The following is a 19,430-nucleotide window of genomic DNA, read 5'->3' on the forward strand; positions in this document are numbered from 1 at the left end:
CTTTGGGGAACATCTACATTTAATGGCTGAAAAATGCCAGCATAATTATGAAGGAACAAAGGGAAAAAAAACCTTTATACTCATTTACAGATGAACGTACTATATACTATTTTATCTGATTTAAAACATCTCCCTGCCTAGAAATTAAGCCCAAGTATTTACAGCTGTGTTCAAAATAATCCAGTTTCTCCTTAAGCCTAAGAGGAAGACCTTACATGATGAGCCTTCTATGAACCTTTCAATTTTCATATAACAGAAAAAGCCAGAGGATGAAACACCAGTTGTAAATATAATTTGGGAATGAATCTTTCAGTTTTGCTCTATTATTTCTTACACCTACCAATACACCCATCATGGAACTTGGCACATAGAAGATTCTCAGTGCTTGTCAGTTGAAGTAAAATTAAGCTAGTCAATGTCTGATTTAGGGGGGAAGTGTTGATGATAAGCCTATGTTACTACTATTTAGCAGAACAGACTTGAGTGATGTGATACCGGCTTTGACTTAGGGACTCAATCCAGTGTGGACACCATCTGCTGATACAAGGACTGGAATGACCTTCCCACACAGAGCAGAGTCACCGGAAGGTCATGGGGTTCAGTTCTTCCTCTAGGCATTTGAAATCTAAAACATCAAAGCTAGCAATTTTCTATTCTCTTTCATTAGAGTGGATGCTAAAACTCCTTATACACTTAAGACAATATTTTATATTGGACCAACCAAGTCTCTCTTGATGAAATTGAAGTTTACTTTCAACTGCTCTTATTGTGTGTTCGAGTGTGTAAGAGATTCTAACATTTACATACTTTTTGACTACAAACCTATCAATTTGTTCTCCGAAGAAACCAGCCTCTGCTTTTACACTGCAGTTAATGAAATGCTGCGCTTTCAGGACATATTCATTTACAATAGACTTAAACTTTAATTTTTAAAATTTGATTTTCAAGAATTCTATAGCTAGATGTATATACTTCAGATTTGGCTTCTTAGAAATTTTCCCTCTTGATTCTTTCGCGGGCGAGCCAAAGATAGCAATAGAATCTGGGTTCTATATAAAATGAAGAGAAAAAAAAAAAAAAACTGCTCTTGATTTTTTTTTTTACTGAGATTTGAAAGATTTCACCAATGTTTTCTCTATTCAGATAAGGGAGCCAAAGGCTATGATAGCAGCTTGTCTGGATTAGAAGGTTGATTGTTTGTACTCTTGTTTAGTTTCCTTCCTTAATGTAGACCAGGATGTCTTCTGTGAGAGCAGCTGAGGAGAGCAGAGGCACGGGGTGGGACCTGGGGAAGACTGACTGTGATGTATGTGTGGCGGCAGTGGGGGATAGGGAGGGAGACAGAGATCAAAGAATCATCCAGAGCTCCTCAGCCTTCCACAGCAGAAAAGCCTTTGGCAACCCTTTGATGTCCAGTGTACCCTCTGCCCCCAGTCAGAAGCATGTCTAGGGACCCGAGTGAGAAGTGGATTCAGGCAGGGCCATTTTATAGGTCAGTGAGGCAGATAACATCCTGCCAGTACCTTCTAAAAAGGACGTACGTGCAGAAAAAGTTGCTATGATTCCTGACCTACAGGAGCTTACACTCTGGTTCAGTAGATAAAACCTTGAGCGTCTTGACCAATTAACTTTGCCAGTTTCCTCCACAAACAACAGAAACATTTGATGTGTCATTGTTGTGTTTTTTATCCTTAACACGACAGTTTACTAAATCTGTTATTCTCAGGAATAAAAAAGCACCAATGTCATCATGTTTTCTGGTAGGGTATCCATCCTCAGTCATGTTCCTTTATTGACCCTCTTTTCCTTCCCTGTGATCCATTTCTGGTGTTTCATATTCTGTATTCAAAGTGGGTGTGAGTTTTATACAATGTTATGTGTGTGTGTGTATATATATATATATATATATATATATATATATATATATATATATTATTTTTTTTTCTTTCAGCTAACAAAATAATTGTCTTACCTGCCCTCTGGACGGCATAGGCTTTGGCAACCTTAAATTCAGAGCGCTTAAAAGGATGATTATGAATAAATATCACTGGCAATATGGAACTGATAAAAATGACAGCTGGGGTAGCTGCTGATTAAAAGGCAAACAATCAATGCTCTGTTTTCTAAAGTGAAACAGTAATACTGAAGATGTGTGGATATGCAAATTAAATAACTAATATATGGTTTCCTTTAAATCAATGTCCTTCTTCCATGAAGTTAACTTCACATTGTGCTTACATCTAACACACAGATGGCCCCACAGAGAAGTTAAAAATAAATAACCTCCCTTCCTCGTCCCACCCAGGTCTGCCAGCCCGTTTCTCTTTGTTCTGGCTTACTAGATTTGTACCTAGTCATTCTTTTACCTACTTGGACTGGAAACAGTCTCTCTTTTCATCTTAACTAGTCGTCAGGGAAAGCAGAGAAGATCTGCAGGGAAAAATCATCCAAAACTACTAGGAGCTTTAGAAGGTTACAGAAATTACCTTATGTGACCTGCCCGGAATGGCATGGCTGTTCAGCCAGGGCTTCAAGAAAATGCTATCGTTTGTTTCCAAATAAAGGACATAATTGAGCTGTATTCTTCTCAATTAAGTTATATTAAATATCAGGACAATAAGCAACATTTTGCAAGCCACCCTCCTCCAAAAAGTGTTCCTGCCATTTCCTTAGTTCTTTCCTGATCTTTAAGGGAAAGAAGCTTAATATAAGGGAAAGGTCATATAAAAACACTACTTAACTTTATCTTAGTGTATTGCATCTCTACACTAGAAAATTCCATCTATATAATTAAAGCAACTTCAATTTTGAAAGACAATTCGAGCCAATCAATGGAATATACTTTGAAAACCATAAAAGACATTTGATTCTAGTATTCTACCGCTTTTCCATCTTCAAAGGAAAACGTTGTCTGTTTGTGTCAGGAGAGGAGTGTTCACAGGGGCAATACCTCTAATCTGCCTCCTTAGTGCAGTAGGCAGCGTGTCAGTCTCATAATCTGAAGGTCCTGAGTTCAAACCTCAGAGGAGGCAGTTCTATTTTGCCTCCCTCTTCTTCCTAAGAGAATTTTCAGAATAATTTTCTTTCAGTGATTTTACATTCCTCTTAGTAACTTTACTTTCTTTGAGTAATATTAGTTAATAACATTTAAAATGAAAATGAAGAGGTGGCCAATATCAAAGAGTAGGCCAATGGAAAGTTACAATTATAATATTACTAGATTTCAAAATTCATGTCATATTTCATCAAAGACATTGTTTCAGATAGGAAGTGCTCCAAGGATTGAGATTATAAAATATGAACTGGACATAAAACTAAATATATTATATAGGAAAAACTGGTTGTAAACTAAGATAAACATACTTTTTTTTTTTTTAATTTTCTTTGTAAGAAACGCCTATGGATTGAGTGCACTCCTTTTGACACCAGGAAGGGTGCTAGTGGTTAAGAAATGTGTGTGGGTATTTTAACAGGATGCTTTGAACCTTAGGGAACATATACTGACGAAAAAAAAAATCTGTGTGTATGTGTGTTCATGGGTGTTTGAGGGAGTGGGAGAGCAGGCAGGGACCTGGTAGGGTTCAATGTGAATTCAGTTTCAAACACAGAAACTGGGCCAAGAGGCCCGTATGCTTAGATATACATTAGGATTAGTATAAGCAATCACTCTCAGGCTTTTAAGAAATGGAGCCGTCTTTAAAACGGAACATTGGGCAATCTGTAAAAATAATCAAAGAAATGTGGAAAGGCTTCCTTTTTATCCCAACACTATCAACCAATCACCAAGCATCCTTTTTGCCCCAATTATCCTGGTTTGAAGAGAAACAGAATGGGTTGAAGAGAAATGGAGTGTTCTGGAAAAAATGTGAATGGAGTCTGAGTATGAGGAGGTGAAATTAATCATATTTTTTTTCTTAAAAAAGTGATTAAGATAGAGGTCCATCTCAATAGTGGTCATAGTTTGAGGTATATTTAAAGAGCCCTCATATGATGATAGTGAATTTACAAAATAAAAGGAAATTGAGTGTTTAAACATTTTATGTCAAGGAAAATCAAGGCACCAAGACAATAACATTAAAAAACAATGCAACAGAAAAAACAGTCATAGTAGAGGACCCTGAAATTGTCCCTTGTATTTCCTGGGAAAAATAGCATGTGGGACCTGACTTCGAAAGCCAACAGAGAACAGATGCATCAAAGTCTGGGTTACATTACACTAATCTCTTAAGGGTCTTTTATCTAATCTCTTTCTGGCTATTGCTAAGTGCCAGGGATATGATTGCCACTATATAAATATCAGAGATTATCTAAACTTCTCAGGAGAAATCCATCTAATAGACATCAAAACCAGTCTAGGCAGTGTGTGTCCTTAGTCTTCCTTTGGCAGAAACAGAGGCAAAGGCAAATCAAATCTGTCCTTCACAAAGGACCCATAATTCAACAACTTCTAAATATTTTCATGTTACTTTTACTTCCTGCATCTATAATAGCATTTTTGAATGTTAGATCCTCTAAAAGCAAAGAGCAGTAGAGAGTTAATATTTATTAACTCCTGAGTTAAATAGTCATGCAAATTAGCCCTAATCTCTATGCCTAGTCACAAGACCAACAACAAAAAAAAAAAACCAAAGAAAAACAGTCAAGATATGAAGCCGAGAAGTGAGACTGTAGTAAACATCACAGTGACCTGCATTTCAAAATGTCCTGTCTTGAGGCAGTAGGCTAACAATTTGCTTAAGCACATCATAGGCTCTGGAGTTCAACACACATGGGTCTGAAGACCATCTCTGCCATGTGATGGTGGTAAGATCCATTTCAAGGTACTAATAACTTTGAGTCTCTAAGTTTCCTTAATCTATAGAGAAAATACAAATCTCGCAGGGCTGTTGTGAAAACTAGAGAAGGCCGCTTATATAAAATGCTTGGCACTCAATAAACACTCAGTAAAGAGCAGATGTTTTGTTCTCATTACTTGTGACCAGTAAAAGAAACAAAAGACTTAGGAAAGGTGAAGAAAATGGGCTTTTGTCAAAGAAAGGAACACTGTCTGCACCTCTAAGGAAAATCTAGGGGGCAAAAGTGCTGAATCAGACATATTACAGGAATAAAGGGGCAGATTTATTTTCAGACCTTTTCTTTACCACTCTGAGTCCCAGCTTCCTGTTGCTCTTTTGTAAGACATCAGCAAACGGAGACCTAGGAATCTGTTTTGATGTGATTCTCATGATAAAAGATATCGACTGTATAGCACAGGGAATGAACTCTGTTCAATGTTACGTAACAACCTAAATGGGAAAAGAACTTGAAAAAGAATAGATACATGTATATGCATAACTGAATCACTGCTGTACACCTGAAATTAACACAATGTTGTTAATTAACTATACTCCAATATAAAATAAAAGTTAAAAAAAAAGATATCGATTCTCTCCTGATAAAAGGTGCCCTCCTCTCTTCATCTTTCTATCTTAATGTCTAACAAAATGCATGAAAAATAGAAGTTACTCATATTTGATCAGCTTCATTCAGACAGACACTACAATACATCTAGTGCTACTTCTTGTTCAATAACCATTAGGAATTTTGGCTTTTTGAAGTGTGTATGTATGTGTGTGTATATAATTATCTTTTTTCTCTTTAACTCAGTATAGATTGAATTAATACACGGGATCCCTAATAGGCTGTGTGATCGACCATTGTGATTTTATTTTTCTGGATAAACATAGTAGGGCCAAAAGTTAGATTGACTTTTGTTGTATATCTCAAAGAGTTAACTGAGAAATTAAATTGCTTATGATTTGACCCTGAAATTTGCTTATATTTGCACTGTGACTGCTCTTCCACTAACCCATTATAATGTTTCGTTAGCATCTTGCCTAATGTGTGCACTTGTCTTTCTTTCCCCACACAGTTGCAAAATGGCAGAAGGTAGGGTTATTTTACACATTTGTTCAGTACCGACTCAGTCAAAGATCCTTATTGAGCTGCAAAACCTTAGCTTCCTGCCTGAGTCCTTCACACTTCCGTTTCTCTTTGCTTAGTTCCCCATTCTTACCAGCATTTCTATTGAGTAAGGAGAACAAAGGCTTAACTTTATTGACATTTCTCCTCCTATGGTTTTCTGGTACAGAGAAAAAGAAGCATCCAAAGGAAAGCATATTTATGTGCAGGGACCCAAATGGGCCCAAATTGACCCCCTAGTTTTCTGGATGCTTGACTGTTGTATTCAGGAAACAATAAACCCCAAATTCCTTGAAAAGAGTATCATTATACACTTGTCAGTATTTTCTGAAACAGAATTTACTAGAAGTGGGTGCTAGATCAAATGATATGCACACTTGTAGTTTAAAAGAATATAGCCAGATTTATTTTCCAAAATTTACAGAAATTTTTACTCATCACTACTCTTGAGAGTGTGTGAATGTTGCTTTCCTCGTTGCCCTAATCTCATGGGCATTGGGTGTTAACAAAATCTTACATTTTTATCAATCTGAAGGGATAAAAGTTGTATTTTATTGTTGCTTTTATTTTCATTTTCCTGAATATCAATTTTCCTTGTGCTGTACATTGTTCATACTAACTTGAAGAACTACTTATATCTTAAGAGTATTGGTCACTTTTTTGTGTACGTGTAGCAAATGTTTTTCCCAGTTGGTGATTGCTCTTTTAATTTGATTAAGTTGCCTTTTTCCATTCAAAGGTGTTTTTGTTTCATTGTTTTCTAATTTCATCTGGTATTTTATTTTTCCATTATAGCTTTTTGTTTCCATCTTCCTTACTAAGCTTCCCTTTACCCCTAAGGATATATACACCCCTAACTTATTTTTTTTTTCTTTTAATTCTTTTATTTTTATGGTGGGAACTTTTGTCTTGAATTTATATTTGTCTATAAGCACACAGTTGGAGTTACATTTATTTTCTTCCAATAAATAATGATTACCTCAATACCAATTGCTAGTAAATTCATAATTTCCCCACTGACTTGTAGACTAGTTGTTTCATTTATTGAGTTCTCCTACACATGGGAAGTTTTTTCTGGCTTTTGAATTCAGTTCCTTGATTTAAGTGTCTATGCCTAAGCAAGCGCTTTATTATTTTGAATATAGTAGCTTTATATTGTTTCAATAAACAGTAAATCATTTCACCATATTACATTATTGTTTTAAAACTTTTAAGCAATTTTGTATATTTTTCTTCCACATGGACTTCATAATCAGTTTATCAAATCCTAAAAGTGATTGCAGCACTTCTTTTTTGTTATTTTAAGAAGCTGGGAACAATGTAAGTGTCTATAAGTAGGAAAATAGTTGAATAATTCAGTGCTTCCAAATTATGGAATAAATGTAGATCATCCAAATTATGGAATACTATCTATCAAAGAGAATGAGGTAGACCAAGTGTTTACAGAAGTCGACACATATATGTGCAGCAAAGGTGTCAAGTATAATAAATATAGGAAATTATAAGATAAAATATTTAATGCAATTCCACATTTGTAAGAAAAACAACAATCCCTCCTCCTACATGTGCATGTATATTTGAATAAGCAAATTAAAAAATATGGAGTGATACAATATTTTTGGTAATGACTTTCAGGGATGTGGGCTTATTTCTCTGTGAACTAATAATCTTACTTTAGATGCTTTAGATTCCCTCATTCATGTATTACTTATATAATTAAAACATTCAAATGTCTGAAATTAAAATTAGTATTCTTGCTATATGCAAGGAAGCAAACAACAACAAGAAAAAAAGAGTTAAACCTCCATTGACCCTTTTATATTGTTATACACTGCAGAATCTGTATTAGGTAGTAAGCCTCTCATCATGAGGTAATTTATCCAGCTGTCTCCTGTAGCATGCAATGCACAATGTTTTGCTTTCAATTTATGTACAAATCTCAAATAGCATATAAATCCAGATCAAAGTATCTTCAGATATCTTATAGACCAAGTTCCCCAATGCATAGATGAAGTATGTAAAATGTTAAATACTTTGGCCAAGTGTAACGTGTAATGTGCCCAGACAGAAATAAATCAGCTTTATGAATAAAACTTCAGGTGGCATACCTTGACTGGCTCTGCTCACATCTTGATATTACAGGTTTCTAGGATTCACAATTTCAACATTTAAAATACCTATGGAGTTCTTTTACTTAAGATCTTATAATGACCACAAAGAATTCTTTATGGATGACTGAACTCCACGTAGAAATAAAGAAATCAAATTTGCTATCAAGTAGCCAATAAGCTGGATGAAGCCCACAGGTGGTTTTGTTCCCCTGAAGGAAATTTTTATAAAATTTAAAATAATTGAAAATATATTTGGAAATCATGATATTTTTCTTATTACTCTTGAAAAATCAGAATATCTGAGGAAACTGGATTTACTTTTGGGTACAGTAACTAATGGTCTTGTGGGAGGATTATTTGGAAATCTCAAGCGTTATCTGCTAATGAAATCTAGCAATTAAACTTACCACTTCCTCCTTGGTTGTTAACAGCTGGAAAATCAATTATATCCCGTGATTGGATTCACCATAAATAAGCGGCCTTTGGTCATTATAAACAACAGGCTCCAATTCTATACAAAATATAAACCTGACCCCAAACTAAGAAATTGAAAGTTAAGTTGTCAGTGACTTAAGTGCTGAAGTCCCCCACATTGCCTAACATGATCCTCTCAGAAGTTTCTGTTCTTGGATGCAAACCAGGAGTCATGTGCTGATTTATCAGGAAGCAAGCCATATCAGCAAGACCTGACCTTGGAGACCACACAAGGGTGGGACTCAGACTTTACTGAAACGAGGAGTATCCCTATTATAGCAAGTGTCCCCTTAGCTAAAATAATATAGTGCCTTTTGGTTAAGAGCTAGGGGAATCTATCCTTTTACTTTGGGCAAACATACATAGAACACATATGTGGAGAGCTAGGGAAGCATGTAGGAAAGTGGAGCTCCTGTTTATATTCAATACAAACTCCCACAGTGGAGAGCTCACTCCCTCTCAGGGCAGCCCTTTCCCTCCCTAACTGGTTTTGACTGTGACACAGGAACTTGGAATCCTGGCTCCCCAGCCCCTCTCAAATTCTTAGTTCCCCCGCTGGGGTCTCTTAGGAGGCATCTGCTCAAGGTTCCTGGGGGTGGGGCGGGGGCACTGTGTTCAAGCTCCACCCTCACTCCAGCCCAACTCAAGAAACATATATACACTAATAAGTATAAAATGGATAACTAATAAGAACCTGCTGTATAAAAAATAAAATTCAAAAATTCAAAAAAAAAGAACTAAGAAGCATTAAAACAGAAATAATTTTTATATGTGATGCTTTCCTCCGTAATTTCGAAATAAACTGCAAATAAAAAAAAGAAAAGAAACATTTGCTCATTTATTCATAGTTATTCAGAGTAGCCTAGAAGTTAAAAGCTTGGCTCCTGGAAACTGACAACCCTACAATTCAATCCTGGTTCTGTAATTTTATACAAGTTACTAAACAACTATGAGCTTCCCCGTGCTATTCTGCAAGGATATCATGAAGCTACTGATCGCCAGGATTAAGTGGGATAATTACTATAAACAATTTAGCACAGGATCTGGCACATAGTAAGTGCTTATCCAGAGGGGTAAGAATAGTCAGATGCTGAGACCAAGACTTAATTCCTATATACTTGGAAAAGGAGGTCTATGTAGTTCAACTGGAGACCCATGTAGATATGCACTAATGAGGTTTTATCACCAAATAACTTCGGGGATACTAAATTATGCCAAATTAAATACACTCCTTTCCTCAAAACTGCTCTGAGTATTAATAGGCTAATATGCACTGTTACTTTCTAAGAAGGTACGTAGTAGGTAGCATCTCCTCAATTTTCTTTTCATCCAAGGAATAATTTTACAAAGGAGCGTTTTGAAGAATTATCGTTCCTAGGAACAGCAGTTTGGGAAAGGATCATCTATTAGGTATGACATTTCAGTCTTCTATATTTTGATTAAAAAAATGTCCAGGCCAGGGCTGTAGTTTTAGTTTCCTAAAACTCATTTATAATTTGCTTTGGGTAATTTAGCATTTTAAATAATAATTACAGTAATAGTAATAACAATAATATGAGAACAAAATATTATATAGTGCTTATATTCCAGACTTTGTGCCAAGTGCTTTACATATATGAACACATTTAGATATTTAGAAATATTTTATCTGCCTGAAAAAAAAAAAAAAACCTGTACTGCTGGATGTCAAAGATGGAAGTCTATCTAGTTCAACATGCCTATTTTTCTGAAGCTCATAATGCTCTCAAATGGTAGAGTTAGGACTAAGGTGCATGCCTGTTAACCCCTTGCACTATTTTCCTTTTAAATCCCCAGTCTCTGATGCTATGACACCACCTGGTCTTTTTTCCAGAGATCTAAATATTTAAAATAGCTGGGAGAGGTCACTTTGCTCAACTACGCTTTTCTACCATTATGAGGTCTTTTAAAATTCCACACTATAATTTATTATCTTTCCAACTTTAACGATTTCAAAATAAGTCCTACAAATTCAGACAGAATTCAGCTGTTCAGAATTTTCCTCTACTGAAAATGTCCCCTGAAGAATTTGATTTAAGGTGGTGACCTTACAAATGTTGCATTTTGCTATCTAAAATCGAAAGGGAAATGATAAGCAAAGAGGCTTTACAAATATTTTTTGTTTCCTTCTAGTGCTGCTTTGAACTCTTGACTCCAGGCTCTTTGAGAAAGAAGCATAATGGTGGAAATTAAAGATCTCTAATGGGACCAAGTGGTAGAACAAGATTTCTTACCTTTCCAGTCTGTCCTGGAAGGACCACCAAGGTGAGATGTGATTTTAATCTCTGGGCCCACTGTGTTCTTGGCGTTTCTGTGTGAACTGTCAACAAGGGTGCTAATGACTGCCAACTGTTATGGCAAAAAACAGGAGTCCATGCAGAATTGAGCTGATATAACTGCTTCGTTTCACTGAAAGCATTAAATCACCTTCTGCTGCCAGCAGCTTTCATCTACTCTCAACGTAAGCCAGGTTGAACCAATGACCCACAAGGCAGAATTACCAAGCATCACATTACCAAGCCAGGCAGTCTGGGATCACATGGGCTGGTTTACATCTCTCAGGCTGTGCCCCCCTAATGACACCTCTCACACTGGACTGGATTTTTCCTCTGGCCTGTGGGCTTAGTATCACCTTTCACTGTTTTGTCCTTCTTAAGTGGGATCTGCGACTAGAAACTATAATGGTTCATTAGGTTGTCCACACTGTATTATATTATATGAATTTAGAATCTATTATCTTTTTTCCACCCTTTGTCTTATACTAAGTTGCTTACATAAGAAAGAGAGGGAGAGACAGATTTCGTGGAGATGTTTAAAAGCCTCTTAGGTTGAATATCAGCTAAAATTCTCTAGGAACTTACTTTGAAGTGTTTATACTCACAAAATGTCACTAGTATCACCAGGACAGTTAATTTTTTGTATTCAGTGAATCCATATTATATCATTTGAATGAGTGTAACATAAACTAGAGGTTTCCTCATATAACCTAAATTATTTAGGAACAATTTTCCAGTGACTTCTATTTGAATACTCATGACCCTTGGCAGTGCTATGGGTAAATGTTTAGCAACCAACTATGTGGGGGAATAAATGCACTGATTTGTAGCATTCACCTATTTCTGTGGTTTAAATAGTCCTAAGGTGGCCAATTTCAGGCTATCAATATGACATCACTAAAATCAGATTTGGGAAAAGATGTGCAGTAGAGAAACATTATGTAGTATTCCCACCATACAGATACAATGGACACATAGTCTCAAGGCCCTTGATAACAGTAAAATGTAGTAAAATAATTAGGATTTGGAAATGTAGTAAAATAATGTATGTGTAGTAAAGTATATAGTATTAACAGTGGTAATGGTATTTGTATTATTAGTGTAATTTATTATTAATGTTCCTATCATTAATATTATTAGTATTAAAAATAAAATGGGTCACAAAGGAACAAAAGGATTTACCTTTATTTTTAATATATTTATTTGATTATAGGTTTATAAAATTTAATTCTTTTTTTTAACACCTTTATTGGAGTGTAACTGCTTTACAATGTTGTGTTAGTTTCTGCTGTATAGCAAAGTGAATCAGCTGTATGTATACATATATCCCCATATCCCCTCCCTCTGCGTCTCCCTCCCACCCTCCCTACCCCACCCCTCTAGGTGGTCACAAAGCACCAAGCTGATCTCCCTGTGCTATGCAGCTGCTTCCCACTAGCTATCTATTTTACATTTGGTAGTGTATATACGTCAATGCTACTCTCTCACTTTGTCGCAGCTTACCCTTCCCCCTCCCCGTGTCCTCAAGTCCATTCTCTACCTCTGCGTCTTTATTCCTGTCCTGCCCCTAGGTTCTTCAGAACCATTTTTTTTTTTTTTTAGATTCCGTATGTGTTAGCATACGGTATTTGTTTTTCTTTTTCTGACTTACTTCACTCTGTATGACAGACTTTAGGTCCATTCGCCTCTTAAAATTTAATTCTTAATAATGACTATGTTTGACCATCAACTGAAAAATTTCCTGAAAATTTAACAGTTGGTTTTTGCAAATTGGTGTGAGATGAAGAAATGGACGTGGAAAGGGCATTGGGTTGGAAGATGGTTGACCTAGGAAGTGAATAGCAGTTAAGGGCAAAGGTTCAGGAGCCAGACTGCCTGAGTCCACAGCCCAGATTCTCTGGTGACCTTGGACATGTTGCTTAACCACTCTGAATTTTAGTTTCCTTTAAAGTAAAATACAAGAACGTAACCTACAAGAATATTGGGACTTTAAATAAGATAATCTTTGCACAGTGACTCTGTATAGTAAGCAAACAAGATTATTATTACCAAATTTCATCTAGGCCATAAATCCCATGTAATTATAGACAATTTATTTCCCTCAGCATTTCTTCATATGTAGATAAGGGGTTAAATACAAAATGATGTATAATCTTCCTCCTAGTTTTCAAACACGCACAGTGATTAAGATCTAGAGCTTTTTAAGTCAGATGGCCTAGATTCAGATCCTGGATCTCTTCATACAAGTTGTGAAGCTTTGGACAAATTAATTAATTTCTCCTATCCTTGCCTTATTCATCTGGAAGTCAGAAAGTAACACAAGAATTTGTTGCACAGAATTTTTTAAGGTTAAAACAAGGTGTTTAAAACCCAGTGTTCGGCACACAGTAGGTAATTTGTAAAGCTAAGCTTTTTAATTAATGGTATTAGTATTGTTATAGCATATAAAATATTAATAGTAGTAGTATTTTTAGTATACCATGTAGCATTATTATAATGTATAATATTAATGTACATTACTATATATTACTATATATATAAATATATATTACTATAATTACTATAATTACATATAAATATATATTACTATATATTTTATATATTGCATATATATTGTAGTAGTATTGGTATTATTATTACTTAATAATATTTTTAAATATTATTAGTATTATTAAGAAAATGGAGTACAAATGTACAAACGCTAATTTTTTTGTATATGGTATGCCCTTCCAAACCAAATCTTCATCCATGGGACATGTCCCATGACTTCTCAAAATTAATATTAATAATAAAATATATACTGTAAATAATAAGATAGGTAACATTTGGGCATTTTCTAGGTGTCAACCATTGTAGTAAGTGGTTCACATATAATTTAATGAACCTCTTTGAATCTCAGTTTTATTATTTATAAAATGACCTTAATACCTATCACATAAAGTTGTTGAGAGATTATAAACATTATAACACATTCAACATGGTGTCTGTAACAAAGTAGGCATGCGATAAATGGTAGTTAGTAATAATAAGTGTAATAATAATAGAATGTAGTCTGTAGGTTGTGAGAATATATTTATACTTTTTGAAACGTCTTGCCATATTGCTTAGTGCATTACATATGCTAATTAAGCTATATATGCTATATATTATTGTTATATAATAAAAATAGGTTATAGGCATTTACTATTATTTACTATTTACTATCAATTTACCGTTGAGAATGGTTTGGTAGGTCGGGGTGGAGATCAGAGAACAATTGAGAATACAGAGCTCAAAAGTGTTTTTTGGAAAGAGCTGCTATTGTGTTTTCATCTCTAGCTCCTTGTAGGAGAGGAGGTGGAAAGCGAAAATCTTTTCTTGAGGTGGAGATTTGGCAGGGTTCCTGCAGCTGGAATGGGTTAGACATCGCAAACACTAGGTTATGAGGTGTAACTATTGTAAGAAAGAGGTGTTAGACCAGCATTGGCATGAGATGGCAATGCTAATAATTATTCTCTCTAGTCTAATGGAATTGAATTGGGACAACTGGGTCTTCGGGGAATCTGTTGAAAGCTGTGGGGTTTTGTTGTTGTCATTTGTTTATTTGCCGATACCATGTCTCTTGCTATCTTAAAACACATTTTGCTTCTTCTGCGAGACATCAATGTATACTGTTAACTTAGCTGTGTCCAAAACATTATCAAATTATTAATGATCCCATTTTTCATGTCTTCGTGTTTATCCATTGCACTTACAATGAATCATTTTAATAATTTCTTAAAATATCATCCTCAAGTCAGTCCATATGGCCTTCTGATCTCATACGCAGTAATAAACATGGAGACATGTGGTTAAAACATAAAGTATTTCAGGATGCTCCAGTCCCTTATTCTGTTGCCCCTCAAAGGAACAGAGTGAGTTGATCCAAAAGGCCAGATAGGAAATAAAAGTGATCTCATCCTCTCTCTTGGCATAGGCTGCCCCCTCCTTGGGGAATAATTACCTGATAAACTCAGGCTTCCCCCTTCAATGGCTCCAGAAAACACAGGGCTAGCTTTTCAGAACAAATTCAGCATTCATGCTGCTCATACCTGAGAACAGAGAAGATTAATTGACGTGGTTCTATTGAATGGTGTCCAGAAAACTGATTTTTGGTGAAACATTTTTCTGGACTATCTGGGCCTGAGTTCAAACACAGGGTGGAGTTCTCAACCAAGTCAGACACTGTGATTACATTCATAGAAATATAAATGCTAGAGGAAGGCCCTGAAAGATAAATAAAGTTACCATATAAGGGACACACCTGCGTGCATATGCAAGTAGGTGGACATTGAGGAATATGAATATGTGTGTGTCTGTGTGTGGGTGTGCAGAATACACAGATCAAATTTCAGCAATCCTGGTAATCAAAAATGCCAATTAGAATAATAAGGACATTCCATTTTGCTCATCAGATTTGAATGATAAAGTAAATAATGCTGATATTCTTAAAATTGTAGTGAAAAGATTGTTCTTAAATAGTGCATATGAGAAAGTCAACTTGTACCGTCTTTTTAAATGCTATTTAGAAATGGGAATCAAACAATAAAATAGGCCTCAAAATATAGATGATATATATTCTCTGATATAGTCATTTATCTTTGACACCATGCTTGGAAAATATAAAGATAATTGTGACTGCAAAATTTATAGTATTAAAAAAATGAAAACTACCAAAAAATCCAACATTAGTTAGCAATAAAAATAATGTTTGTGATGACATTTTTGATATGTGAATTACTCTGGGTAAAAAAATAAAAGTGAAAATTGTATAGAGAACTTCATGACCTTAGCTGCATTGAAACATGAAGAAAATATCCAAGAATTAAGTTACTTCTTGCCAATGGCATTATGAGTCATTTTTGAGTATTTCTTTAATGTTCTCCATAAACTATATAGTTAGAAAAATGAAAGTAATATTTTAAAAAATTATTTATTTATTTATGGCTGCATTGGATCTACGTTGCTGTGGGTGAGCTTCCTTTAGTTGCAGCGAGCAGGGGCTACTCCTTGTTGCCATGCGTGGGCTTCTCATTGCAGTGGCTCCTCTTATCACAGACCATGGGCTCTAGGTGTGTGGGCTCAGTAGTTGTGGCTCGTGGGCTCTAGAGCATAAGCTCAGTAGCTGTGGTGCATGGGTTTAGTTGCTCCTCAGCATGTGGGATCTTCCTGGACCAGGGCTTGAACCTGTGTCCCCTGCATTGGCAGGCGGACTCCCAACCACTGCGCCACCAGGGAAGTCCTGAAAGTAATTTTTTGAAAAGTATGCTGAGTGCTCATTTGGAACACCTTCCTGAAATGCGTGAGGAGAGACAAAATAGGGAAAACTAAGGACATCAAGGGATATAAAATATTGGAGTAAATTGAGTTGACTTTTTCCAGAATTGAAGTAACTCTTTTCTCTCATTAATTGCAAAATTCCTTTTTAAAAAAAAACATAATTTCACTTTCAAATATCCAGAGAGCTCAGTTTGAGGTTCATGGAGTCAAAGCAGAAAAACAAATAATAAGAAAAGGTGTCATTTTTAAGGAGGGTGGTTTCAAATGGGCGTGACACAATTGAAAATGTGACTTTGAAATGTGTTTAGAATTTCAAGACAAGGTAGAACTGTCATCTCATGTTGCTTGTGAATCACTGCACATCTGTCCCTCTGCCCTGGGATAAGACTGTAGCAGGGAAAGGAAGACATTAAAAAATGAGAGGACTTTCAAGCTGGCAGGGGAGTAAGACGTGGAGATCACCTTCCTCTCCACAAATACATCAAAAATACATCTACATGTGGAACAACTCATACAGAACACCTACTGAACGTGGGCAAAAGACCTCAGACTTCCCAAGAGGCAAGAATATCCCCACGTACCTGGGTAGGGCAAAAGAAAAAAGAAAAAAATGGAGACAAAAGAATAGGGATGGGACCTACACCTCTGGGAGGGAACTGTGAAGGAGGAAAAGTTTCCACACACTAGGAAGCCCGTTCACTGGTGGAGACAAGGGATGGGCGGGGGAAAAACTTTGGAGCCATGGAGGAGAGTGCAGCAACAGGGGTGCAGAGGGCAAAGCGGAGAGATTCCCACACCGAGGATTGGTGCTGACCAGCACTCACCAGCCCGAGAGGCTTGTCTGCTCACCTGCCAGGCGGGTGGGCCTGGGAGCTGAGGCTTGGGCTTCGGAGGTCAGATCCCAGGGAGAGGACTGGGGTTGGTGGCGTGAACACAGCCTGCAGGGCATTAGTGCACCACAGCTAGCCGGGGGGGAGTCTGGGAAGAAGTCTGGACCTGCCTAAGAGTCAAGAGACCATTGTTTAGGGGTGTGCGAGCAGAGGGGATTCAGAGCACCGCATAAACGAACTCCAGAGATGGGCACGAGCCACGGCTATCAGTGCAGACACCAGAGACGGGCATGAAATGCTAAGGCTGCTGCTGCTGCCACCAAGAAGCCTGTGTGCAAGCACAGGTCACTATCCACACCTCCCCTCCTGGGAGCCTGTTCAGCTTGCCACTGCCAGGGTCCCGTGATCCAGGGACAACTTCCCCAAGAGAACACATGGCGCGCCTCAGGCTGTTGCTACGTCATGCTGGGCTCTGCCACAGCAGGCTCATCCCGCATCCATACCCCTCCGTCCCCCCGGCCTGAGTGAGTCAGAGCCACCAAATCAGCCGCTCCTTTAACCCCATCCTGTCTGGGTGAAGAACAGTCACCAGAGGGTGACCTACATGCAGAGGCGGGGCCAAACCCAATGCTGAACCCCAGGAGCTGTACGAACAAAGAAGAGAAAGGGAAATCTCTCTGTGAGCCTCAGGAGCAGTGGATTAAATCTCCACAAGCAGCTTGATGTACCCTGCATCTCTGGAATACCAGAATACACAACGAATCATCCCAAAACTGAGGCGGTGGACTTTGGGAGCAACTATAGACTTGGGATTTGCTTTCTGCATCTAATTTGTTTCTAGTTTTATGTTTTTCTTAGTTTAGGATTTAGAGTTTATTATCATTGGTAGATTTGTTTATTGATTTGGTTGCTCTCTTTTATATATATATATATTATTTTCTTTCCTTTTTCTCTTTTGTGAGTGTGTATGTGTATGCTTCTTTGTGTGATTTTGTCTGTATAGGTTTGACTTTACCATTTGTCCTAGGGTTCTGTCTGTCCATTTGTTTTTTCTCTTAGTATAGATTTTAGTGATTGTTATCATTGACGGATTTGTTTTTTGGTTTGGTTGCTCTCTTCTTTCTTTTTTTTATTACTTTATTATTTTTTTACTTTTAATATTTTTTTATTTTAAAAACTTTATTTTATTTTTATTTATTTTCTTTCCTTCATTTTCTTTTTTTTCTCCCTCTCCTTCTGATCCATGTGACTGACAGGGTCTTGGTGCTCCAGCCGGGTGCTAGGCCTGAGACTCTGAGGTGGGAGAGCCAAGTTCAGGACATTGGTCCACCACAGAACTCCCAGCCTACGTAATATCAAACGGCCAAAGCTCTCCCAGAGATCTCCATCCAAACGCTAAGACCCAGCTCCACTCAACGACCAGCAAGCTACAGTGCTGGACACCCTATGCCAAACAACTAGCAAGACAGGAACACAACCTCACCCATTGGCAGAGAGGCTGCCTAAAATCATAATAAATTCACAGACACCCCAAAACAAACTGCAGGATGTGGTTCTGCCAACCAGAAAGACAAGATCTAGCCTCATCCACCAGAACACAGGCACCAAACCCTCCACCAGGAAGCCTACACAACCCACTGAAGCAACCGTAGCCACTGGGGGCAAACACCAAAAACAACAGGAACTACGAACCTGCAGCCTGCAAAAAGGAGACCCCAAACAATGTAAGTTAAGCAAAATGAGAAGACAGAGAAACACAAAGCAAATGAAGGAGCAACGTAAAAAACCTACAGACCAAAAATATGAAGAGGCAATAGGCAGTCTACCTGAAAAAGAATTCAGAGTAATGATAGTAAAGATGATACAAAATTTTGGAAATAGAATGGAGAAAATATAAGAAACATTTAATAAGGACCTAGAAGAACTAAAGAGCAAATGAACAATGATGAACAACACAATAAATGAAATTTAAAATACTCTAGAAGGAATCAATAGCAGAATAACTGAGGCAGAAGAACAGATAAGTGACCTGGAAGATAAAATAGTGGAAATAACTACTGCAGAGCAGAAAAAAGAACGAAAAGAATTAAGGACAGTCTCAGAGACCTCTGGAACAACATTAAACGTACCAACATTCAACTTATAGGGGTCCCAGTAGAAGAAGAGAAAAAGAAAGGGCCTGAGAAAATATTTGAAGTGATTATAGTTGAAAACTTCCCTAATATGGGAAAGGAAATAGTCAATCAAGTTCAGGAAGGACTTGATAAATCAGGATAAATTACAGGATAAATCCAAGGAGAAACACACCAAGACACATATTAATCAAACTTTCAGAAGTTAAATACAAAGGAAAAATATTAAAAGCAGCAAGGGAAAAACAACAAATAACATACAAGGGAATCCCCATAAGGTTAACAGCTGATCTTTCAGCAGAAACTCTGCAAGCCAGAAGGGACTGGCAG

At 36.9% G+C, this 19,430-nt stretch overlaps 1 non-coding gene across 1 annotated transcript; it reads left to right on the forward strand.

Moving 5' to 3' along the window:
* The first annotated feature begins 2,959 nt into the window (after nucleotides 1–2,959).
* Nucleotides 2,960–3,032, forward strand: TRNAM-CAU (transfer RNA methionine (anticodon CAU)). The gene has a single exon. It is a non-coding gene; the product is annotated as a tRNA-Met (tRNA).
* Nucleotides 3,033–19,430: the final 16,398 nt, after the last annotated feature.

The sequence above is a fragment of the Tursiops truncatus genome, chromosome 17, assembly GCF_011762595.2.
Source record: "Tursiops truncatus isolate mTurTru1 chromosome 17, mTurTru1.mat.Y, whole genome shotgun sequence".
Lineage (NCBI taxonomy): Eukaryota > Metazoa > Chordata > Mammalia > Artiodactyla > Delphinidae > Tursiops > Tursiops truncatus.